Source organism: Saccopteryx bilineata, chromosome 10 (genome assembly GCF_036850765.1).
Source record: "Saccopteryx bilineata isolate mSacBil1 chromosome 10, mSacBil1_pri_phased_curated, whole genome shotgun sequence".
NCBI lineage: Eukaryota > Metazoa > Chordata > Mammalia > Chiroptera > Emballonuridae > Saccopteryx > Saccopteryx bilineata.
Window position 1 is genome coordinate 68,198,872 of NC_089499.1, and position 26,074 is coordinate 68,224,945.

The 26,074-nt window shown below is 43.2% G+C and overlaps 1 protein-coding gene across 2 annotated transcripts in view; it reads left to right on the plus strand.

Moving 5' to 3' along the window:
* The window catches only part of FRMD4B (FERM domain containing 4B), a 351,637-nt gene that overhangs the window by 127,909 nt on the left and 197,654 nt on the right, over nucleotides 1–26,074 (plus strand). The window contains exon 1 of one of the 2 annotated variants that reach the window (XM_066244558.1): nucleotides 14,291–14,308. The exons of the other annotated variant lie outside the window; for it this stretch is intronic. The gene's annotated coding sequence lies outside the window, so the exon portion shown is untranslated. Of the gene's footprint in view, nucleotides 1–14,290; nucleotides 14,309–26,074 lie in introns of those variants that run through there. 2 annotated transcript variants of the gene reach the window in all.

A 26,074-nucleotide genomic window follows, 5' to 3' on the forward strand; every position in this document is an offset into this window, starting at 1 on the left:
TGGTGGGCCATTACCTTTAATCCTAGCTCGCACCCAGCGGACAAGAAATACACACAGTGGGAAAACACTTCCCTTCCATTCAGGGCTCTCAAACCCACTGCCTTATCCGAGTTTCCTAGAATGAAAGGTTTGTACCTCACCAGCCTTATTCACCTCTGTTCCCCATCTCCTTCTCTCTGCACAAACTCTGCACAAACTGGCTTCTCCTTCAGTACTTCGCCATCTTGGCTGCCTCTCCTTTCCAATGCTAATTTCAGGAACCAAGCGAGAGAGCCCCTGGTCTGCCCCATTTTATAGTGTAGACATCAAAACCTTTAAACCAATATACAAACAAGGAAGTCTCTGATACAAAGTCACTTATCTGAGGCATAAATGGGATTCCTCATAAGAGTGCACCACCCACATCATGTGACAGCCAAGGGTGTGGGGAAAAGTTTAGTGTTGAGAAGATCTTAGGATTAAAAGGGTGGGAAAGGCTTAGTCTTAAAACTAAGCCTTAGGCCAGGGGTCCCCAAACTTTTTACACAGGGGGCCAGTTCACTGTCCCTCAGACCGTTGGAGGGCTGGACTATAAAAAAAACTATGAACAAATCTCTATGCACACTGCACATATCTTATTTTAAAGTAAAAAAACAAAACAGGAACAAATACAACATTTAAAATAAAGAACAAGTAAATTTAAATCAACAAACTGACTAGTATTTCAATAGGAACTATGGGCCTGCTTTTGGCTAATGAGATGGTCAATGTCCAGTTCCATATTTGTCACTGCTAGCCGTAACAAGTGATATGACATGCTTCTGGAGCTGTGACGCATGCATCCCGTGTCGCTGGAAGTAGTACTGTATGTGAGCGACGCCGCGCTTTGTGGCACTACCACATACAGTACTCCAGGAGCACAGGATGTGGATGCATCCTCTGCTCCTCTCACTGACCACCAATGAAAGAGGTGCCCCTTCCGGAAGTGCGGCGGGGGCTGGATAAATGGCCTCAGGGGGCCTGTGGGCTGTAGTTTGGGGACCCCTGCCTTAGGCTATAAGGACCCTGCCTGTTTACAGCCTGTCCCCCACACCCAATGCAAACTATAAGCAAGCAAACATATATATCATATTTACAAGCCTATTTGACCCACAATACCAAAAGGTAGTTGATTATTTTATGCATTTAATACTTAAATAAGAACAATAAAAGAGGTGCCCAAAACTAGATTATAAGAAAGAGTTTTGAAATGTTAATGAAGAAATATTAAATAATATCTGACAAAAACCAATAAAACTATTATTTAAGATATTTTCATATTGCTTCTTGATTGGCATCCTCACTAGCAATTTTTTCACTTATGAACAGAATGAATATTACTACGGGCGCTTAGAATATACTGTTGCACAGAGGAATGTTAAAAAAGAGTAAGGAAGGTAAATTTGTGACTTATACATTGGGTGGCTGCCCCTGCACCCACCTTAGAGAGAACCCTGATTACAAGTGCCATTTTAACAACCGGTTTGCCCTACTCAACAATTAGGTATCAGTTTTGCCAAACAGGTGGGAACTGGTTGAATCCCAGCACTGCAGCAGGTGTTGCAGCAATGAGTCAGATTGGACCTGGGCTCAGCAATCTTAGTATTTGCGTTCCAACTAGGAAAGGATTCAGAGGCAAGATTCAAACTGTAAGAGAAAGTTTGTTTAGAAAGTCACAGAGATAGAAGAAATGGGCTATAGAAAACAAGTTACTTCTTCTTTATCCAGTCTTCTATGGAAGGAGAAGATGTGGCACATATACACTATGGAATACTACTCAGCCATAAGAAATGATGACATCAGATCATTTACAGCAAAATGGTGGGATCTTGATAACATTATACGGAGTGAAATAAGTAAATCAGAAAAAAACAAGAACTACATGATTCCATACATTGGTGGAACATAAAAACGAGACTAAGAGACATGGACAAGTGTGTGGTGGTTACCAGGGGTGGGGGGAGGGAGGATGCAGGAGGGAGGGAAGGGGAGAGTTGGGGGAGGGGGAGGGGCACAGAGAAAACTAGATAGAGGGTGATGGAGGGCAGTCTGGCTCTGGGTGATAGGTATGCAACATGGTTTGGTGACAAGATAGCCTAGACATGTTTTCTTTGAATATATGTACCCTGATTTATTGATGTCACCCCATTAACATTAATAAAAATTTATTTAAAAAAAAAAAAAGAAAAGAAAACAAGTTACTGAGGCAATGGAAGGGGAGCTTAGAGAGAAAGTGCCTGGGAGAGGAGAGGGGGAGGCACTGGCTTGCTCCAGGGAGGGAAAGCATGCTGGGTTCCCCATCCTAAGGGCTGTTAAGTGTGGAGACTTCAGGAGAGGTCCCAGGGGCGGATCTCAATAGAATATTCATTAGCTCTTTAGGTGTGTCCTTTCTGGGCATGCTTAATCAATGCAGCTGGTCCTGAGGTCAGCTATGGAGTCCCTTGTTTTGTTTTGCTGCTTTTCTGGGCCTGGAGCTGAAACAACTGAGGCCTGGTCTGTCATTCTTGCTTTGGTGACCTTCTACACCTGTCCCATCATTCTTACTCTGAGAGCTCTGAGCAGTCTGTCTACCATGCTACCACATGTGGAGGATCTGGGAAGAAAGCAGAGCTTGTTGTTGGAAACTCTCTCGGGTCTCCCGTGACTGCCCTTTGTCCTCCCCCCGGCTCTCATCCCGGTGTCTGCTGCACCAGGCCCCACCTTTAACTTTTGCCACTAAGTGACCCTTTCCTACAGTAAAACTGAAATGATTGGAGAGACTGTCTAGTTCTGAATCTCAGGTAGCTTAAGTAAATTCATGGTTAGAAAAGTGTGACTGCCTAGTAAACTTACACTGTATTATATTACAATCATTTTGTCCTTTAAACAGAATTTCAGCCACAGGGATTTCTCACTGGCCCTGGCAGAGAAGAACTTTGAACAAGGGTTCTCTTCTTCCCCAGCTAACTTCAGGTCATCCACAGTTCTCCCTTATCTCTTCTCTCCCCCACTTTCACTCCCCTCTGTTCTCTCTAACCTTTAGGTCATCAAGAAAAATTATATAGTAGTCAGTGGAGTAAAATCAGTCTCTGACAGGTGGCCATTCCCCCATATAGTCTAACTCAGGGGTCGGAACCTATGGCTCGCGAGCCAGATGTGGCTCTTTTGATGGCTACATCTAGTTCACAGACAAATCTTTAATAAAAAAAATAATGTTAAAAATATAAAACATTCTCCTTATTACAATCCATTCATTTCCTACCACTCATGTTCATGGTTGCAGGTGGCTAGAGCCAATCACAGCTGTCCTCCGGGACAACAACAAATTTTTATTGGATACCGCCTAACGTACATGGGTTGTATGGCTCTCATGGAATTACGTTTTGTTTTGTTTTGTTTTGTTTTATATTTTTCTGCAGCTGGAAACGGGGAGAGACAGTCAGACAGACTCCCGCATGTGCCCAACCAGGATCCACCCAGCACGCCCACCAGGGGCGAGGCTCTGCCCACCAGGGGGCGATGCTCTGCCCCTCTGGGGCGTCGCTCTGCAGCGATCAGAGCCACTCTAGCGCCTGGGGCAGAGGCCAAGGAGCCATCCCCAGCGCCTGGGCCATCTTTGCTCCAATGGAGCCTTGGCTGCGGGAGGGGAAGAGAGAGACAGAGAGGAAGGAGAGGGGGTGGAGAAGCAAATGGGCGCTTCTCCTATGTGCCCTGGCCGGGAATCGAACCCGGGTCCCCCGCACGCCAGGCCGCCGCTCTACCACTGAGCCAACCGGCCAGGCCGCTCTACCACTGAGCCAACCGGCCAGGGCCAGAATTACGTTTTAAAATATATGGTGTTCATGGTTCTCTCAGCCAAAAAGTTTCCCGACCCCTGGTCTAACTCGAATGACAAGTTCTTATATTCCAGGTGCCCTTTTTCTGGGACATCAAGTATCCTCGGTTGATCTGTTGTTTTTATTCAAAAGACCTTTTAAATCTGCATTTCAATCCAGTGAGGCAGTGAGGAATGGGTGCAGGTCCTGAACAGCTGAGATTTGAATGCTGGCTCTCCCACCTACTGCCTGGAAAACCTTGTGTCATTTTCTTAATTCTCTTCTGCCTCATCTGGAAAATAAGGATACTAGTACCCACCTCATAGCATTGTTGAGTGCACTTATAAGTTAAAAAATGAAAAGGGCAAGAATGTGATGGTAACGGGGGGGGGGGGTGAGGAAGGAGAGAGAGGGGGTGGGGGGAAGGGAGGGGCACAAAGAAAACCAGATAGAAGGTGAGGGAAGACAATTTGACTTTGGGTGAGGGGTATGCAACATAATCAAATGTCAAAATAAGCTGGAGATGTTTTCTCTGAACATATGTACCCTGATTTATCAATGTCACTGCATTAAAATTAATAATAAAAATGTAAAAAATAAAATAATGAAAAGGGCTTAGAGTACTGCTGGCATGTAGTAAGCATTCAATAAACATTAACCATTGTTATTGTCATCTACAGAGAAGTCAGATTTCTAAGTAAACAAATGTGTGATATTCCTCCTGCTGTATTTCTGAGCACCCAACTACTTGTTTCTGCAACTCAGCCTAAAAACAATCAAATTTACATATCACTCAGGAAATTGTTGGGATCTGATAGAAATAATTATTCAAAAGCATGGCCCTTGGAAATAAATATTCATACATAAGAAATGTATGATAAAACTAGGATTTGAAGCTAGAATATCAGTAATTGGATTTCCAATGTGATACAACCACCTGTGTAGTGCCAGTGGTCACAACCGCCCTCACAGCCTCCTGGCCAACGCAGGTTCAGGTCTGATTCGGATCGATCATAAAGAAACGAGCAGAAAACTGGTGGTCCATTTTTCTTTATTCTAGACTCGCACTTGGCAAGTGAGTAAAACACACACACTGGGCTCGAAAACCCACTCATTCAGCGCTCACAAAGCCACTGACTCATCTGAGTCTTCCTAGAATCAAAGGCTTCGACCTCATCAGTCTTCTTCACCTCTGTTCCCCATCCCCTCCTCCAGGAACGGCTTCTCCTTCCCCATTCCACCGTTTCTGCAGCCTCCTCCATGTGGCCTCCATGAGCTCTTCCTCTCTACAAGATCGTGGCCACTCGCCCTAAAATGGCCTCCTAGCTCCTCCTTTTAAAACCTTTTGGTGTGAAAGCACTCACCCAACACACATTAGCATAACCACACCCCTTCTCAAGCAAGAAGGGCATTAATATTATCACCTGGGTGACAGGTAGCACCATCTTTAACATGAAAAGTGAACAAAACCAAAAAATACAGATTTTACAACTCATTTGCCCAACAACGTGCCTAGATGGTTGTCCAAAATATTGTCAATTAGTCGGTACTTTATGTGATGGACTTCTTCAGAGTTCACCGAGAAAGAAATGAAAGGTCAGCTTTGAAGCTGAAATCTCTGTTCAGTAGGCGAACGTTTTTATGAAGTCAGTGAGACAGTTCCTCATGCTTCTGACGAAGAGATTTGCCCTGTGTGATTCATATCCTGTGGGATGGAAAATAGAATTAAGAAATCCAGCATCGTTGACTACTCCCTCTCTATGCTAAGTTTGAATGGCGTTGATTAGGTGCATTTATAATCATTTCAGTGTATCTCGCTTCACACTGAGGTGGGATGGCTAATTGTACTTTTTGTGAGTTGAGTCTTATTTGCAAATACTCTCAGGGCAATGAGAATTTAAAGTAGTTTTAAGTTAAACCTGCTCAAATCTAGAGAAGCAACTGAGAATGTAAGCATAGGTTGTTGTAAAGCCAGTCGCCATCACTGTGGCCATGCAGATTCGCACTGAGTTCGGACAGGCAGCGAAGAAACAGTGGAGCTGGAGGATGGTGGGCCACTCCAATATATTGGAGGCTCACCAAGACAGGCAAGCCAAAAGAGGACCAAGGGAAAAGGAAAAACCTGTTTTTCACAGAGAGTGCAAGGGGAAAAAAACCCAACCACACCTCTCAGTAGTGGGGCAGGAGCTCCCTTATCCCCTCTGAGGGAAAGTATTTACATCCTTACAATAGTGCTGTCACGTGATCCTGCACTATTTGCACAAAGGGCTTGCAGCCAGTAAACCTATGAGCCAGCCTAACACAGAGCCATTTTCCTCACAGTTGCACACTAGTGACTTTAAGTTTAAATACCGTATGAATTAGTAGCCACCATAGAGATATATGGGGTGGTTTGTGTATAAAGCTGATGTGCTTTTAAAATCGGCAATCTGGCCTGACCTGTGGTGGCGCAGTGGATAAAGTGTCGACCTGGAAATGCTGAGGTTGCCGGTTCGAAACCCTGGGCTTGCCTGGTCAAGGCACATATGGGAGTTGATGCTTCCAGCTCTTCCCCCCTTCTCTCCCTCTTCTCTCTAAAATGAATAAAGAAAAAATAAAAAATTAAAAAAATAAAATCGGCAGTCTGGCACCACTAGGTCATCTTTGCCACTTGTCAATGCTCAGGGCTAACTGGCAGTGCCCCTCTCCCATCAAGCCTGCCGTCACCAGTTTGCTACAGGGAAACACAGCTCACAGCACTTAACAGATTTCACCTGGCTGACCCTCTAGGGCAGGGGTCAGGAACTTTTTTGGCTGATAGAGCCATGAACGCCACATATTTTAAAATGTAATTCCATGAGAGCCATACAACAACCCATGTACCTTATGTATTATCCAATAAAATTTTGGTGTTGTCCCGGAGGACAGCTGTGATTGGCTCCAGCCACCGCAACCGTGAACATGAGCGGTAGGAAATGAATGGATTGTAATAATGAGAATGTTTTATATTTTTAACATTATTATTTTTTTTATTAAAGATTTGTCTGTGAGCCAGATGCAGCCATCAAAAGAGCCACATCTGGCTCAAGAACCATAGGTTCCCGACCCCAGCTCTAGGGTTTGCAGCCCTTGTGCCAAAAGTCAAGTACAGATTTTCAATCGTTATATTACAATAAAAAATATTGTTCCCTTTTTTCTGTGTTCTATAACCTTTTATTAGTTACTCTTATTAAAATAGAAAACTGTGCCTTCAGGGTAAACTATCATGCTACTTTCCTTCTTGGTGACCCGTCCTGGATCATACCTACTTCCTGTGTCATCAGAGGCTGTCCATTTGACAGTCCACCCTATGTGAAATGCTCTTCCAGAAGCAGCTGTACACACACTGCGTGCAGTCGCACACACGTGCACTCACATGCACGCTCCTGCACTCACATGCTTGCACTGAGACACACACACTCACACATTCCCTCTTTTGCACAAGAATGTCAGTAGAATGTACAGACTAAGTAGAATTTCAGAGCTGAAATCAGACCTGCTTTAGAAACTGGAAGTTGCTCAGACTTGGTTGATGGCAAAAATCAATCCAAAAGGAATGTCAGGACAAAGGAATGGTCAGTAGCAAAGGATGGGCTCAGAGAGGAAGATGGGGAGTTGTCGAAGTGAAGCTTTATCCCTGGTCCTTCCCCAGCACAGCCTGAGGGCTGCAAGCCAGGGGCTGTCCCTGATGAGGAAATGGCATTCATTTTCAGGAAATCTCATCCATTTGCGGAAAGGGTGGAGTTCCTGCTGGCATTTCTGGGGGGTCTGGAGGTCCTGGAGGTAGGAGAACCCACGGGAAAAACAAAATCCCCAGTGTGAACTGACTTAAACAAGTGTATACTGGCTCATGTAGCTGAGAAATCCAGAGTTCTAACTTCAGGTGTGGTTTGATCAAGAGGCTGACAGTTCTGAGTTCTCTGCTTTGGACTCCCCACGCGTGGGCTTTGTTGTACCATTTTCTTCCATCACAGTGGCAAGCAATTTAGTCCTCATGTCTGTGCCTGACATGTACCAGAAGAGAGGGGAACTTTACCTACAGTTTTAAGCCATATTCTTGAGCCTCTGGTGGTCTAGCATATGTTTCATGTGCTAATTGGTTCATGCAAATTAGGGTTCCCCTGGAGCGGAGACTGGGTTCAGCACGTGGGCTCAGTAGGGGTGGATGAAGTTTAAAAATAGGGATTTTCACCCCAAGGAGGAGAATGCTGGTGGGCTCCCCAAGAAGGAGGTGCTGGTGGGCACTGCACCTCCTAGCTGATCCCATGGCTATAGGTCAGGGGTCCCCAAACTTTTTACACAGGGGGCCAGTTCACTGTCCCTCAGACCGTTGGAGGGCCGGACTATAAAAAAAACTATGAACAAATTCCTATGCACACTGCACATATCTTATTTCAAAGTAAAAAAACAAAACGGGAACAAATACAATATTTAAAATAAAGAACAAGTAAATTTAAATCAACAAACTGACCAATATTTCAATGGGAACTATGCTCCTCTCACTGACCACCAATGAAAGAGGTGCCCTTCCAGAAGTGCGGCGGGGGCCGGATAAATGGCCTCAGGGGGCCGCATGTGGCCCGCGGGCCATAGTTTGGGGACCCCTGCTATAGGTCATTATGTGCCTCATAGAGACAGATACACAGCACACTACTACCCCTGCTCCTGAGCCGTCATTACTTTTCTGTGGTGGAAATGGAGAAATAGAGTCATGCCTGGTTTTACTGGCTTTTACTAATGAATTTTTATTTGAAATCACTCCACAGCCCGGTAGATTTGCCTGTCCAATTTAAGGAGAGAAGTTCAGGCACCTAGCTCCAGGTAATAATTAAACCAGAATTGGCTAGTAATCTACTCCTTCATCTTTTTGTGGCCTCTGCTTTACAGTGAAGTGCTGAAGTGGAAGCCAGTGTCTGCTGAGACAGTCTAGGTGGCAGAGTATAGAAACCCCTCACGAAGACCCACGTGAGCCAGGGGCTGCCCTTGAGCACTGCTGCTGCACATCTGTTTCTCATGAACAAGTTCAGGAAGGAGGTGGGTTTCTCTTTACTGGACAGATGACAAACCAGAGTCTTAGAGGGGTTCAGTAATTTCTCCAAGGCCATAGGGTAGGTGGGGCAGAGCTGGGAATTTTACTCCAGGTGGGTAGAATCAGGCTTCAGACCTAGCTACTTACCCACCTGTCTGCATGGACACATGCTGGGCCTTGATGCTCAGATGGAATGTGGAAACAAGCTCCCTAGTCTTCTTCCCCTGCCTGCCTGAAACTCTCCCCACTCAGAGCATCCTTGCCTTCAGAGTGGCCCTGGCCTTCTGCCAAACCCATGCAGTATCTCCAAATGCTAGTGGCCTCCCACTCAGGACAGCTGGTCTTGCTTACTGCCCCCCCCCCCCCCAGACCCACCCTGTCAGCCGGTGCAGCAGGCCTGGATTTGTTTCTGATTTCATTTTCCTGTTTTACTGCATTTTTCCATTCTAAATGTATCATGTCCCATGCCCACTCCATCACAGCCCTGCTGTCTGTTAGCTAGCATGTTCCTCAAGCTTGCTTTCACAAGGGGGATTCCCTGTTTGCATTACTGTTAATTTAGAGAAATGTTTAATGTCCCAGAAATACAGGTTTGCCATTACTTCAAGGGGTACTTTTCAAATTTGCTTCTGAATTCATTTACAGACACAAATTTCCTCCTGATTTCACCTTATTTCATCTGTGTTTATCTCCTCCCCGTATCTCTCATCATCTTGATCAGGGTCAGCAGGCTGTGGCCTATTCTGATAAATAAAGTCTTCTTGGCATATAGCCATGCCCATTCACCAATGTAGTATGTCTGTCTCTAGCGGCAGAGTTGAGTAGTCAGCTAAAACCATTTTGCTCACAAAACCTGGTAGAGTTACTGTCAGCCCATTAGGTCCCCAAACTGCACACATCCTCTTTCTGACCCCTAGCTCTCTGCCCCACATGGCCAGGAATAGAGGCCTCACACAGCCTGGACAGCAGGGACAAAATCAAATACCTGGTGTCCAGAAAGGAAAGTCACAGTCCAGTCTCAAGGAAAGCAAGTGGGTGACATTCTGCAGCCCCTGGAAGGCATGGCTAGGCAATCATAGCTGTACGCCCACCCGAGCCTCAGATTCCTCCTTCAACGCAATCCCCGGGCAGCCACTGCCAGTCAGTCAGTTGGCAGTTGAGTGGAAAAATGGTTTCCATCCCCAGCCCAGTGGTTACCAGCAGACCAGAGACTCACATAAGTCAAAAATCATATTTGATAGGTAACCCTTGAGCATCTTTTGGGTGGCCACGTCAGAGGCAGACACAGTAGTTGGCTTGTGATTAGGGACCACATGGTGTGGAAAGGGCCTCCACGCCCTTAAACTAATCAGTCCCCACAGTGCTCACAGTTCTCAGGGTGCTGCGGTGCACGAAGCCCATTCCTGAGTCTCTCAGTGTCATGCTCATCGAGTGGCTTTATCCACAGATCACTGACACCAGCTCCATGTTTTCTTTCTCATCATGGCTAGCCCTTATTCTCTTTCAACCATGCTCCTGTTGTTGAATTTCTATCAGGTAAAAGCATGTAGGCCGGGTTGCCAGGGGCTGCAGTTGGGTGTATCTGTGTTACCATGTCTTCCTAAACCCCGTGTTCTGGTTTATTCAAATTTCAGGAGGCCCCCAGAAAACACTGTTCTCAAAAGCTGGTGCAAAACACTTACTCAAAAACCTGACATGAATGGGGAGAAGGCAACATTGGCTAAAGACAGTTATCTATTGACAGCTGTGGGGACCTGCGCCAAAGGCCTGATTTGCTGTCACAAAACTGACTGAACCTGCTTCCCAGGAGGAGGGGTGATAGTAGGTTGCACAGGAGGAGGCAGCATCACTTAGCAGTTTCTCGATTCTTCTTTCCTGCAGAAGCTGAAGTAGAAGGCAGGAAAGAAAATAAATGTTTTCTAGAGGAAACCTGACCAGAGTGTATTTAAAGGGGCAGTTGATTGGAGAGGGATGTCCTCCTTCCTACAGTCTGGGAAGCGTGTGAGCCCGCAGGGGTGAGGACTGCTGGCAGGGAGGGCCTGGACGTGCTGGGACACTGCTTTGCACTTCGCACACTTGGCATCTTGACAGCAAAGCTATGGAGTATCGGTTGGAATCTAGTGCAAGGTTTTCCAAAAGCCATTGTTTATCGACACTGACACTTTAAAAGTTGAGCCAGTGTGAGTTGAGCATGCCTTGGGACATTTAAAAATGTGACGACACCCTGGGAAAAATGTTTTAGCATTGGGTACTTTGTGTCTTTTTGTATTGGATCTATGGAACGGGAATAAGACATGCCCTCCCAGATGGCAATGGTGAGGGCTTTTTTTATATTTAATATTGTCTTAAGTTCTTAGATTTATGGGAACCCAATAAAATTGATAAGGTGTTATCAATATTCTCTGTGTGAAAAACAAAAAAAGCAAGGCATGCCTTTTTGGAACAAATTGAAGCATTTAATAAGTATTACACCAAGGTGCTATACAACCAAATCATTGAAAATGAGAAAGCAAATTATTGGAATCACTTAAATATCAAGGCTGTGCCTGTGAGTATGGTGCCTATCCTGGGGTACTATTTCACTAAGAGGGACCAAGTTAAATATACATTTTAATTGGATGGACTGCCGTGGAACCAGAAGACTTTCTGCAGACCAGAAAGCAGGTCACAATGAATTATTCAGTTTCTGGTGCAAATGTAGGAAGGCCTGGAAATTATAGTATGGGAGTAAGTCAGACCACAGCTGTAGGTGTACCAGAGCCAGGGTGTCGTGATCGAGTCGTTGGTCTGTGTCAGCTCACTGCTGGCTTGCCTCAAAAGTGGGGGCCCTTGAGAGGACGTATGCTGTTTCCACTGCTGAGCACCATCTCCCCTCTTCTTCTGGGAGCAGGAATTTCCTTCACTGAGGGAAATGTTCTTTCCACCCTTCTGACGTTGTTTGAATGGGGGCTGCCAATCATGGGCCCCCACGCTTCTGGGCTTTGGATGGCTTCTGCTCTGACTATGTCAGTCACTGCACACACACTACCCACCATGGCCACAATGCTTGTGATAGTCAGCGTTATTTCCCACGGTTTATTATCATCCTGGAGCTGGTGGGGAACAGTGCTTTTTTCCCTCTGATCAGTAGGCTCTTGGGACATGCACCCAGGGAAGCCTTTGGCTGTGGTTCTATACCCTGTTGGAATAGCACACCTGAAAAAAATGAATGAAATGCAAAGGAAGCAGTGGCAAGGGCAAGGAGAAAAAGAGAAAACTCTTGACATCCCTAAGGTCTGTTTGATCCTGCCTGTTCCCCAGTCTGGCCAAATGAACCAGTACACTCCCTGTTGTGTTTAAATTGAAATTATGTCTTTGTCATTTATAGGCAAAGTTTTGATAAAGACATTACAGCCTCTTCTCAAAAAATTAAAAATGGAACTGCCTTATGACCCAATGATTCCACTTCTGGGTATATATCCAAAGAAACTACAACACTGATTCAGAAGAATGTGTGCGCTCCTATGGGCATTGCAGCATTACTTAAAATAGCCAAGACATGGAAGTAACTCAAGTGCCCATCAATAGATGAGTAGATTACAAAGCTGCGGTACGTATTTGCAATGGAATATTACTCAGCCATAAAAAAGGAATGAAGCTGTACCATTTGCAACAACATGGAATGACCTAGAGGGTATTTTGCTAAATGAAATAAGTACGTCAGAGAAAGACAAATACCATGTGATTTTACTTATATGTGTAATCTAAAGAACAAAACAGACGAACAAACAAAATAAAAACAGGCTTATAGATACTGAGAACAGACTCACAGTCATGGGGATATAAAGTACAACATGGGGAATATAGTGAATGATACTGTAATAACTATGTGTGGTGTCAGGTGGGTACTGGAAGTATCAGCGGGGGGTCCCTTTTTAAAGTATATGATTGTTTAACCACTATATTGTAGATATAAAACTAACACAAAATAACACTGAATGAAAACTATAATTGAAAAATTAAAAAACAAACAAGGAAACAAACAACAATAAGAAATTACAGACTCTGTGTCTCCAGCACCTGTTTCCTAGGATGCTGGACCATGTATCTAATCCCTTTCATTCTTGCCTGCTTCAGCAAGCTTTCTGTGAGTGCCTGTGGACATACCACCTGTGCGACAGTCCCTAAGGAAGTGTCTGTGAGGAAGATGGTCATGGCCCCGCCTTCTTGGGAGACTCACAGGTGTCACAGACCTCTTGCACTCTTCTCGTTCCTGTGGAGTTTGAGGTTCTGAGACCCCAGACTCGCCTTCTTCCCCATGCCTTGCCCTTCTTGTTGGTGTTCTCATTCCCGGCTGTTCACACGAACTTGGCTTTTTGTCTTTTTTGACCTACTTTGTGCCCAACTCCACCTAGAACCAAGTGCTAACCTCACTGCTCTGCCTTTATTGAGGGCTTTTGGGTACCCCAGTATCTGCCTCTCTCCAGGATCTGAATTATCTAACCTGTCACTCTCTTCACTTCCCTATCACTCAATTGTACCATCTGTAAAATAGAGGTAACAATAATAATAATACCTATTTCATAGTTTTTGGTGAGGGTTAAATGCTAACTGGATGCTTCATAACAAGAAATCAACATAGAATAGCTGTAGTTATCTACATTTTTTTATCCTAGTATTAAGAAAATGATATTAAAATGATCTTCTACATCAGGGGTCAGGAACCTATGGCTCACGAGCCAGATGTGGCTCTTTTGATGGCTGCATCTGGCTCGCAGACAAATCTTTAATAAAAAAAAAGAATAACGTTAAAAATATAAAACATTCTCATGTATTACAATCCATTCATTTCCTACCGCTCATGTTCATGGTTGTGAATGGCTGGAGCCAATCACAGCTGCCCACCCGGACAACACCAAATTTTTATTGTATGTACACAGGTTGTTGTATGGCTCTCACGGAATTACATTTTAAAATATGTGGTGTTCATGGCTCTCTCAGCCAAAAAGTTTTCTGACCACTGTTCTACATAATAAAGCTCATACATTAAAATTTTTTCAGAATTCTATTATTGGGCAAAAATCTCATAGGAAAGTATATATTTGCACTGGATTTTCTAATTGACTTCTTTTAAGAGAACTCAGAAGAAAACATTTTTAGGAATAGACTTGTCTGTGCTTCTAGGTAGAATCACAGAGACCTGTGTGTGCGTGCGTGTATGTGTGTGCTCAGGCACACAGGCAGTTGTGCGTGGAACTGCGATACAATGTGATACTCTGGTTAATAAACAGACTCCATGTAAGCTTGTAAGTCTGAAAATGTCCTTAAGCCTCTTTTATTTTCCAGCTTAACTGCATTAGATGCGTATTTAAGGTCCTACACCTCCAAACCGGCCCAGCCTGTTTCTCCACTCTGTGAAGAACCCCAGACCTTATCTGAACAGTGTGCTCCATACTTCACGGTCTCAGGGGTGAGCAGTAATAGCAGGAAGGGGGTTGGCTTCTCCACTACCTGATGAGGAATGGTCCCCTCCTTGCTTGTTGAAATTTCCCTATCACTGAACCTTTACTTTGCTAGGAAAGGACCTCTGGTAGAATGCTACATTACATCATTTTCTGTTGTATTTAACATTAAATAGATTATATACTTAATGGGAGTAACTGTTCCATTAGGCCCATTTGAAAATGGGGATGTGATAACACTTCTGAGTTGTTGCAAATATTAGGATGGGTTTATGGGTGGGAGACTCCCTAAGTCAGTGCCTGACATGTAGCTTCTTTTCTCTCTCAGGAATACCTGTGTGCTTACGGGGGACCCTGAGTCTGTGCTCACCTCAGAGCCCCTCTGTACTCTGAGCAGTTCACGGATGACATGGGGTAGGCTTACTCTTGGGCAAATAAGTTAGTAAAATATGATTTTTATGCTTACTTTGTTAAAAATGGTGCTGCCCACATGAATGATGCTGCCCGGGTGAAATGGCTATTTACCTTTCTGCTTGGGAAGGGTCATTGTTATGCTAATGTGTGCTGGAGGAGGGGTTTCACACCAAAAAAAAGTTTTAAGAAGAAGGAGGAGGAGGAAGAAGGCCATTTTAGCAGAGGAGGCCGCCAAGATGGCGGGGTGCTAAAGGAGAAGCCAGTTTATGCAGAGAGAAGGAGATGGGGAACTAGAGGTGACTGAGCTAGTGGGGTCTTTGATTCTAGGAAAACTCGGATGTGTTAGTAGCTTTGTGAGCATTGAATGAGTGGGTTTTGGTGCCCAGTGTGTTTTTACTCACCGGCCAGGTGCGAGGCTAGAATAAAGGTATTGCCCACTAGTTTTTGGCTCCGCTGTTCCTTTACCGTCTGACCGAATCTAATGGGAACCTGCATGTGTATGGCCTCGATGGCGGCAGTGGCCCCTGGCTATCCACTGACCCAGCCTTCTGTTTCACCCCTGTAGACACCCCCCTGTGTCATCAGGACAGTCTCCACAGCCAGTCGCTACTGCATGTCCCTGGGGCACTGGTGCTGCTCCTCTGGCACTCTGTATTGGATGACGAGTGCCACAACTCAGCCACTGCCGGGCCTCCTTTGAACAGAAGAATTACTGTGCATTGTTTCCAACTGTTCTATAGCCAGCCATGTCCATGCTTACCTCTCATGGGTTCTGTATGTCTTTGTATTGCTGTTTGGCATGTACAATATTAATAACATAGTGAGGTCAAATATAGTACTTGCTTTGAAGCCAACACCCCACCTACCTTCATGTCATAGTATCTGTAATTGGTTGCTCATTTGGATATTAGATGTCTAGGAGGCCTAGAGTTAATAGAGAACTCTACTGTGTACATCTTAAGTTTGATAATCCACTCAGTTTATTCTCACATATATGAATTAGGCCCTTACTATACGTAAGAGACTATATTCACCTCTGGGATACAAAGACAAATAAATCACACATCCTGACAATGACAAAACTTGTAGTCTAATGTAGAGTGTTGTTAAAGATCTCCTAAAGAAACAGAAAAGGCACAAGTTAATGGCTCAATAAGGAAACATAACCTCAAAAAAGTGAGCTTCCTGAGTGAGGGAAGCCCACTCCCATACACTGCTTCAAGGCTCCAGCTTCCCTTCTTGGTAATTGTCTTTCATAAATTGAATCTTTGTGTTGGCTTCATCCTCAAATTGGTAGCAAGGTGGCTTGACCAGTTCCAGGTGAAGTTTCCAAGAAGCCTCCTCCCCCTTGGGGCTGAATCACCAAAACTAGCACTCCTTTTCCTAAACCAAGCATGTGGTGGGGGGGGGATAGTGGAATGACCATAAGTGGCTTAATTGCCCCATGACCACAATGGTTGAATAAACGTGAGAAATGAGAAATTCAGTGTAGTGTGGCATGTGCTATGATAGGAATCTCTATGAGACTCTAGAAGAATCTATACATAGCCTACCATATCTAATCATTTACTCATGAGAAACTCTTATTTTACTCAGCTAAAAGCTTTTCTGAAGTCTATGTACATTATATGAATGTATTCCCTACAGGTACATTTGTGCTTTTTTTTTTTTTTTTTTTTCTGAAGCTGGAAACGGGGAAGAGACAGTCAGACAGACTCCCGCATGCGCCCGACCGACCGGGATCCACCGGCATGCCCACCAGGGGCGACGCTCTGCCCACCACGGGGGATGCTCTGCCCCTCCTGGGCCTCGCTCTGCCGCGACCAGAGCCACTCCAGCGCCTGGGGCAGAGGCCAAGGAGCCATCCCCAGCGCCCGGGCCATCCTTGCTCCAATGGAGCCTCGGCTGCGGGAGGGGAAGAGAGAGACAGAGAGGAAGGAGGGGGGCGGGGGGGTGGAGAAGCAAATGGGCGCTTCTCCTATGTGCCCTGGCCAGGAATCGAACCCGGGTCCCCCGCACGCCAGGCCGATGCTCTACCGCTGAGCCAACCGGCCAGGGCCCATTTGTGCTTTTTATACTGGGTAATGCACTCGCCTCATCAGGGTATTGGGAGGTGTCCTAAGAGATTGTGAGAAACAACAACCACAAAACATGGTGTGAATTTTTAGAAAGAAAAGCAAAGGTATATTATGAGAAAGAATATAAAATCCATGTAAATCTTCAAGATAAAATAGATGAATTCAATTTCTGATTGCTAAAATTGCTTTGGGACATGCCCTTGGCCACTGATAATGCATGTCCCCTCCCCTTTGCCATGTCGCTTGCTTGGGTGGAATCGCTGAATCTGCTCCATAAGTTTCATTGTTATGGAAGGAAATGAAATTCCTCTGGATGGTCTCCTTTCCACAAGACAACATTGACCGTAGGCTTTTGAAAATTCTTCTTCAGCTTGAACATAATCTGATCTTTATCATGTAAATATAATGTTTGCATTTTTTGTATTGCTCTGCAATGTATCTTAAGTTACTTATTTTAATTCTTTAGTCTCTCTGAAACTGCATAGTAGCATGCATGGAAAATGGCCTTCAAAATGAAAATGAAGAATGTCAGTAACTGGTGACATCCTCTGCACTCTTGCAGTTAATCAGTAAAAGACTTAAGTATTCTGTTTTAGAAATAGAAACAGAGCAAATCCACCAGGCAAATGAGTTCGGGTCTCTCCTGCCCCCAGCATATCTCCAAGTAATAGAAATAGAACTGCTTTCTGAATGTCCCAGAGCACTGTGGAAGGGGCTTTAGAGAACTAAGCCATTTAGGACAACTATGTCTTGGATAATCCCTGCTGCTCCTGTGGAGACCTATTGAATCAGGTCAAATTAAAATGAAGGGGGTTCAGCTCCAGAGAGCTCACAAGTCACCTTCTTGTGTAGCCCACAGTGTCCCTAACTGTAAGAGAAACAGCATACACTGAGTCATCTGATGGCCTTCCCAGTCTCAACCATTTTATCCCAATGTGGTTATATTTTTATTCAAAGATTGGCTCCAATCCAATACCAGTCTCAGTTTTCTACCCTCTCCTTCTTTGGAAAACGCTTCTAGTCCTCAGAGTAGGTTCCAATCTTTTCTGTTTTTTGGCTCTCAATAAATTTCAAGCGCTCTTTTAACTGCACCTATTCTTTTTTATTAATTTTAATTTACTGTGTTTGCATGGATTCAAGTGTCCCGTTGAAGATAACTCTCTCCCCCCCACCCCTGTGTCCCTTTTTATACCCCTCTTTCACCCTCCCTGTAACGCTCTCCCCCTTCCCCTAGGACTTGCTGTCCTGTTATCTGTATCTCTGTGTTAGGTATATATAGTTTCACTAATCCCTTCGCCTTCTCTGATCCCGTCCCCTCATCCCCCTTCCCTTTGCACCTATTCTTTTTTTAATGAGTGAAGTCTCTCCATTTGTAGGGCCATGGGTAGCTCTTACGTTTCCATGTAAATCTAAACTCAATTAACAGGTTTATTGAGTACCCACCATGAGCCAGGCACCCTCCTAAGCAGTTGGAAATAAAACATTGATAAGACCAGTGGCCCCTGCACTCATGGAGCCTGTGATCTGGAGGCAAGGTGTAAGGCATTAAACAGGCAATTTTCAATGTGATGAGTGTTCAAGACGAAAAGATGACATTGCTGTGAGGGGCACTCACCCAGATCAGAGATCAGCATTCAAGCTGAGGCTGGGAAGATAAACATGAGTTCATTGGGTGATATCCTGGGGTGGAAAAGTGTTTAGGACAGAAGGTGTTAAGCCTAATCTGGAGGGATTTGACATGTTGAAGACAGGAACAAAATCCGATTGCACATCAAAGCTTATTGTCTAGCTTGGCCAAGCGGTGGCAACTCTGACATAAATCTGAGGGAGAGTGCCCCGGCCCTTTGTTCTACCTAGTTTTTATAGTTTTGTAAGTGGGAAGTACAGAAGCAAAAATTGCAATTAGGTGCCTTTTACCACTATTGGTTATAGTCATATGTCCTTTAACATGGTAGGACCATGTTCAATTTGCAAGCCATACATCATTTTGGAGAAAACAAAATTTATAAGTCAACACAATGGTAGAAAGATGTCTCTTTACATATTAAAAGACATTCCTATATTTTCTAGTGTTTATCCGCCATCTCTCTGTCCAGAGTCACATGTATTAACCACATGCATTTACATAGGAGAGGTAGTTTCCGTGGGGACAAATGCCCGCAAATAGCTTATTACTCTAAGAAAAGGTTTATTTTGGCTTTTCTCTTCCTGTACCTGGCTAGCCATTCACCCCTTTCCCCACAGGTGTGGTGGAATGTCAGGGAATCCATGTTTTCCTTCCCTTTGCATTTACAATACAATGCCAAGGGCCATCCTGGTTTTATTCCAATCACACAGTACAGAGATTATTCTCAAAAGTTCTCTGCACACTTTAACCCAAATTAATAAAATGTTCTTCAAGCCGCTTAAAATATTAATATTGATTCTGTAGCTTTTGGTACTTGACGACAGCTGCCGGCGAGGTGGCGCAGAGGCTCCTCAAAGGAGCCACAAATGTGGAGGGCCTGAGTGGGCGTTAGAGCCCTGAAAACCAACATTGCTTTCTGTAATGAGGCCAAACATGGAATAGAAGCATAAACAAAAACCTGGAAGGTGAGCCGGAGTGGCAGAGCAATCCTTGTAATTCAGATCTCATAATCTGAATTTCTTACTGATTGAGCCATCATCACCCTAAACACGTTGAAACGTCAGCCCAAATTGAACGAATGTAGAGATGGAATATAAATTAATAGAGGTTTTCTGTTTGAGCAGTTTCCTGGTTTGGAAGGACACTGGTGTGAGCAAAATAGATAGAGGCACTCCTTCTTAGGCTTCTCAGTGGATTCAGATCTAAAGCTTTGCACCGGGAAAGCTGCACCATACACTTGCATACCACCGTGTCTTCTCTTCTGTGGAAAGTGTGGTGAATGAAATACCAAATATGGACCTATTTGGCAATGGATAACAAGCAATTTCATTTGCTGCATAAGCATTATACATAAATTGGGGACTACTAAGGTGGGAAACAGTCTAAGGGTTGTTGGAGTTAGGGCTCTTCCCTAACTCATTTGTGCCAAACACTGTTTTCCTTCCTTTAAATCCAATTTTATTATGCTACCTTGAATGACTTTTAAAAGTACTTGAGTTCTGATTATATTACATTGGTTTTCCCTGCTACTTCTTCATTCTTTTTTTAAAAAAACTTTCTTATAAACAGTGTGATGGGTATGTTTGGATAACAGACTGTATCTGGAGGCTATACCGGAGAGACCTGGTGGGTAGCCTTTGGGGAGGGGGCGGGCAGGCTGCCACTTGCCCTCAGTGCATTATTCTGTGGCTGAGAGGAAAAGGACTCTTTCCTTAGAGCCATCAGGCCTGGCTTGCCCAGCAGAGCCCAGCCTGGCTTATAACCCCACCCCCTGCCTCAGCCAAATGCCCTTGTTCAGTCAACCACTTGAACAACCTGAGAGGCAGCCCTGGAACTGGGCAGCCAAGAAGGCAGCGATGCGCACATTTCCTTCACTGAAAGACCTCTTGTGTGATTACATGTGCATTTCAAAATCAGAAAGTAAAATGTGCTGATACAGAATGAAAGCCCTCCCCCAAGTTAATGTAAATCATCCAGATCCCAGCCCAGAGATCAACCCAGAGGTCAGTACTTTGATCTTTTTCCTCTAGTTTTTTTTTTTCTCTATGCATGCATTCAGTTTCACAATGGAGTTCATGCGCACTACTGTTTTCCTGCTTTTATTTTTACTTTGTTTTGTATTATAGGTATTTTTTCCAAATAAGAGAAATCTGAACACCATTTATTAAAAATATAGGTATGGTATGCTCTTTGTAGAATATTTAGCAAAGGTGAAAGGTTGAGATGTGTTCTGTTGTTTTTTAACCTTATCTTGGTAACAGCTTTACTGGGATACATCCACATTTCATGAAGTTCACTTGTTTAAAGTATACAATTCAATGGCTTTCAGAGTATTTACGGAGTTGTGCATTTATCACTCTAACAACTTGAGAAGGTTTTTGTTGTCTTAAAAAGAACTTCTGTGCCCACCATCAGTCACTTCCACTGCCCTGTTTCCCCCTTACCCTCTCCAAACTTCCCCAGCTCTAAGCAACCACCATCTGTCTTTCTGTCTCTGTGGACGTGCCTCACCTGGACATGTTATGTCAATGGAATCATAAACTGTGCGGTTTCTGTGACTGGCTGCTTTCACCTCGCGTAGTGCTTTTCAGATCCATCCATGCTTTAGCAAGTATCAGTATTTCATTCCCTTTTTTAGTTATTTTTAATCGATTTCTTTATTTATTCCCATACCACAAAAATTTGTTCTTTTCCCCTCTCACTTAAAAAAAAGTGTAAGTAACAAAATAAGAAATAACTCATAAAGAAACTCCACACCCATTAGCACCACTGCCCATATCCCAACCCCCGCCCCCAAGACCTTGGCAACCACTGATCTACTTTCTGTCTATATGGAAATATGTCCTTTTGGTCCGGCTTTTTTCACTGAGCTTAATATTTTCAAGATTCATGTATGTTGTAACATATGTCAGCACTTCATTCCTTTTAATGGCTAAGTAATATTTGACAATATAGCTATACCATGTGTTATGTATTCACTCATCAAGTGACATTTGAGTTGTTTACACTTTTTGACTCTAATTAATAAAGCTGCTATGAATGTTTATGTCCAAGTTTTTATATGATCATGCATTTTAATTCTCTATATACTGCATTTCATTTTATTGCTAAATAGCACTGCCTTGTATGGACAATGCCACTATTTTTAGTCTGTTCACCAGCTTACAGTTATGTGAGTTGTTTCCACTTCTTTTTTATGATTTTAATTTGTGTTTACATAGATTCAAGTGTCCCACTGAATATATCTCCCCCCACCGGTTTATTCCCCCTCTGGCCCCCATGCTCCCTCCCCCCAATGCCTTCCCCTCTTCCCTCTAGGATTTGCTGTCCTGCTCTCTATAATGCTGTGTTATGTATATATAATTTCATTAATCTCTTCCCCTTCTCTGATCCCATCTTCTCTTCTACTTTCCCTCTGACCACTTTCCCTCTGGTCCCTTTGATCCTGCCTCTGCCTCTGTTCTGTTGCTCAGTTCACATTGTTCATTGGATTCCTCAAATGAGTGAGGTCATATGATATTTTTCTTTCTCTGCCTGGCTTATTTCACTTAGCATGATAGTTTCCAGGTCCATCCATGTTGTCGCAAAAGGTAAGATTTCCTTCTTCTTCATGGCTGTGTAGTATTCTGTTGTGCATATATGTACCACTGCTTTTTAATCCATTCATCCACTGACAGACCCTAGGGCTATTTCCAGATCTTGGCTATTGTAAACAATGCTGTAATAAACATGAGAGTGCATATTTTCTTTTGAATCAGTGATTTGGTATTCATAGGATATATTCCTAAAAGTGGGAAAGCTGGGTCAAAGGGCAGTTCCATTTTTAATTTTTTGAGGAATCTCCATATTGTTTTCCACAGTGGCTGCACCAGTCTGCATTCCCACCAGCAGTGCAGGAGGGTTCCCTTTTCTCTGCACTCTCTCCAGCACTTACTATGTGTTGTTATTATAATAAGCGCCATTCTGACAGGTGTGAGGTGGTATCTTATTGTGGTTTTAATTTGCATTTCTCTAATGATTAGTGATGAACATTTTTTTTCATATGCCTATTGGCCATCTGTATGTCCTCTTTGGAGAAGTGTCTATTCATTTCTTTTGCCCATTTTTTTTTGTACTTTTCTGAAGCTGGAAATGGGGAGAGACAGTCAGACAGACTCCTGCATGCGCCCGACCAGGATCCACCCAGCACGCCCACCAGGGGCAATGCTCTGCCCACCAGGGGGCGATGCTCTGCCCCTCCGGGGCATGGCTCTGCCACAACCAGAGCCACTCCAGTGCCTGGGGCAGAGGCCAAGGAGCCATCCCCAGCGCCCGGGCCATCCTTGCTCCAATGGAGCCTTGCTGTGGGAGGGGAAGAGAGAGACAGAGAGGAAGGGGGGGTGGAGAAGCAAATGGGCGCTTCCCCCATGTGCCCTGGCCGGGAATCAAACCCAGGTCCCCCACACACCAGGCCGACGTTCTACTGCTGAGCCAACCTGCCAGGGCCTTGCCCATTTTTGATTGGATTGTTTGTCTTCCTGGTGTTGAGTTTTAGAAGTTCTTTATAAATTTTGGTTATTATACCCCTTATCAGAGGTATTGGTGAATATATTCTCCCACTGTGTGGATTGTCTTCTTATTTTGTTAATGGTGTCTTTTTTTTTTTTTAATAAATTTTTATTAATGGTAATGGGATGACATTAATAAATCATGGTACATATATTCAAAGAAAACATGTCTAGGTTATTTTGTCATCAAATTATGTTGCAAACCCCTCCCCCAAAGTCAGATTGTCATCCGTCACCCTCTATCTAGTTCTCTGTGCCCCTCCCCCTCCCCCTAACTCTCTCCCTCCCTCCCTCCCATGTCCTCCCTCCCCCCCCACCCTTGGTAACCACCACACTCTTGTCCTTGTCTCTTAGTCTCATTTTTATGTTCCACCAATGTATGGAATCATGTAGTTCTTGTTTTTTTCTGATTTGCTTATTTCACTCCTTATAATGTTATCAAGATCCCACCATTTTGCTGTAAATGATCTGATGTCATCATTTCTTATGGCTGAGTAGTATTCCATAGTGTATATGTGCCACATCTTCTTTATCCAGTCTTCTATTGAAGGGCTTTTTGGTTGTTTCCATGTCTTGGCCACTGTGAACAGTGCTGCAATGAACATGGGGCTACATGTGTCTTCACGTATCAATGTTTCTGAGGTTTTGGGGTATATACCCAGTAGAGGGATTGCTGGGTCATAAGGTAGTTCTATTTGCAGTTTTTTGAGGAACCACCATACTTTCCTCCATAATGGTTGTACTACTTTACAGTCCCACCAACAGTGAATGAGGGTTCCTTTTTCTCCACAGCCTCTCCAACATTTGCTATTACCCGTCTTGTTGATAATAGCTAATCTAAAAGGAGTGAGGTGGTATCTCATTGTAGTTTTGATTTGCATTTCTCTAATAACTAATGAAGCTGAGCATCTTTTCATATATCTGTTGGCCATTTGTATCTCTTCCTGGGAGAAGTGTCTGTTCATGTCCTCTTCCCATTTTTTTATTGGATTGTTTGTTTGTTTGTTGTTGAGTTTTATGAGTTCTTTGTAAATTTTGGATATTAGGCCCTTATCTGAGCTGTCGTTTGAAAATATCAGTTCCCATATAGTTGGCTGTCTGTTTATTTTGATATCAGTTTCTCTTGCTGAGCAAAAACTTTTAATTCTGATGTAGTCCCATTCATTTATCTTTGCCTTCACTTCTCTTGCCATTGGAGTCAAGTTCATAAAATGTTCTTTAAAACCCAGGTCCATGATTTTAGTACCTATGTCTTCTTCTATGTACTTTATTGTTTCAGGTCTTATATTTAGGTCTTTGATCCATTTTGAATTAATTTTAGTACACGGGGACAGGCTGTAGTCGAGTTTCATTCTTTTGCATGTGACTTTCCAGTTTTCCCAACACCATTTGTTGAAGAGGCTTTCTTTTCTCCATTGTGTGTTGTTGGCCCCTTTATCAAAGATTATTTGACCATATATATGTGGTTTTATTTCTGGGCTTTCTATTCTGTTCCATTGGTCTGAGTGTCTATTTTTTTGCCAATACCATGCTGTTTTGATTATCGTGGCCCTATAATATAGTTTAAAGTCAGGTATTGTAATGCCCCCAGCTTCATCCTTTTTCCTTAGGATTGTTTTGGCTATTCGGGGTTTTTTATAGTTCCATATAAATCTGATGATTTTTTGTTCCATTTCTTTAAAAAATCTCATAGGGATTTTGATGGGAATTGCATTAAATTTGTATATTGCTTTGGGTAATATGGCCATTTTGATTATATTTATTCTTCCTATCCAAGAACAAGGAATATTTTTCCATCTCATTGTATCTTTTTCGATTTCCCTTAACAATGCTTTGTAATTTTCATTATATAGGTCCTTTACGTTCTTTGTTATGTTTATTCCTAGGTATTTTATTTTTTTTGTTGCAATCGTGAAGGGGATTATTTTTTTGAGTTGGTTTTCTAATATTTCATTGTTGGCATATAGAAAGGCTATGGACTTTTGTATGTTAATTTTGTATCCTGCGACCTTACTGTATTGGTTTATTGTTTCTAATAATCTTCTTTGTGGAGTCCTTCGGGTTTTCAATGTATAGGATCATATCATCAGCAAAAAGTGATAGCTTTACTTCTTCTTTTCCGATATGGATGCCTTTTATTTCTTTGTCTTGTCTGATTGCTCTGGCCAGAACTTCTAGCACCACGTTGAATAAGAGTGGAGAGAGTGGACAACCCTGTCTTGTTCCTGATTTAAGGTAGAAAGTCCTCAGTTTTATGCCGTTTAATATGATGTTGGCTGATGGTTTATCATATATGGCCTTTATCATGTTGAGATATTTTCCTTCTATACCCATTTTGTTGAGAGTCTTAAACATAAAATTGTGTTGTATTTTATCAAAAGCCTTTTCTGCATCTATTGATAAGATCATGTGGTTTTTGTTCTTTGTTTTGTTGATATGGTGTATTACGTTAACCGTTTTGCATATGTTGAACCATCCTTGAGATTCTGGGATGAATCCCATTTGATCATGATGTATTATTTTTTTAATATGTTGTTGTATTCGGTTTGCCAGTATTTTGTTTAGTATTTTAGCATCTGTATTCATTAGAGATATTGGTCTGTAGTTTTCTTTCTTTGTGCCATCCTTGCCAGGTTTTGGTATGAGGGTTATGTTGGCCTCATAAAATGTGCTTGGAAGTATTGCTTCTTCTTCAATTTTTTGGAAGACTTTGAGTAGAATAGGAACCAAGTCTTCTTTGAATGTTTGATAGAATTCACTAGTATAACCGTCTGGGCCTGGACTTTTATTTTTGGGGAGATTTTTAATAGTTTTTTCTATTTCCTCCCTGCTGATTGGTCTGTTTAGGCTTTCTGCTTCTTCATGACTCAGTCTAGGAAGGTTGTATTGTTCTAGGAATTTATCCATTTCTTCTAGATTGTTGTATTTGGTGGCATATAATTTTTCATAGTATTCTACAATAATTCTTTGTATTTCTATGATGTCTGTGGTGATCTCTCCTCTTTCATTTTGGATCTTATTTATTTGAGTCCTGTGTCTTTTTTCCTTGGTGAGTCTTGCCAAGGGTTTGTCAATTTTGTTGATCTTTTCAAAGAACCAGCTCCTTGT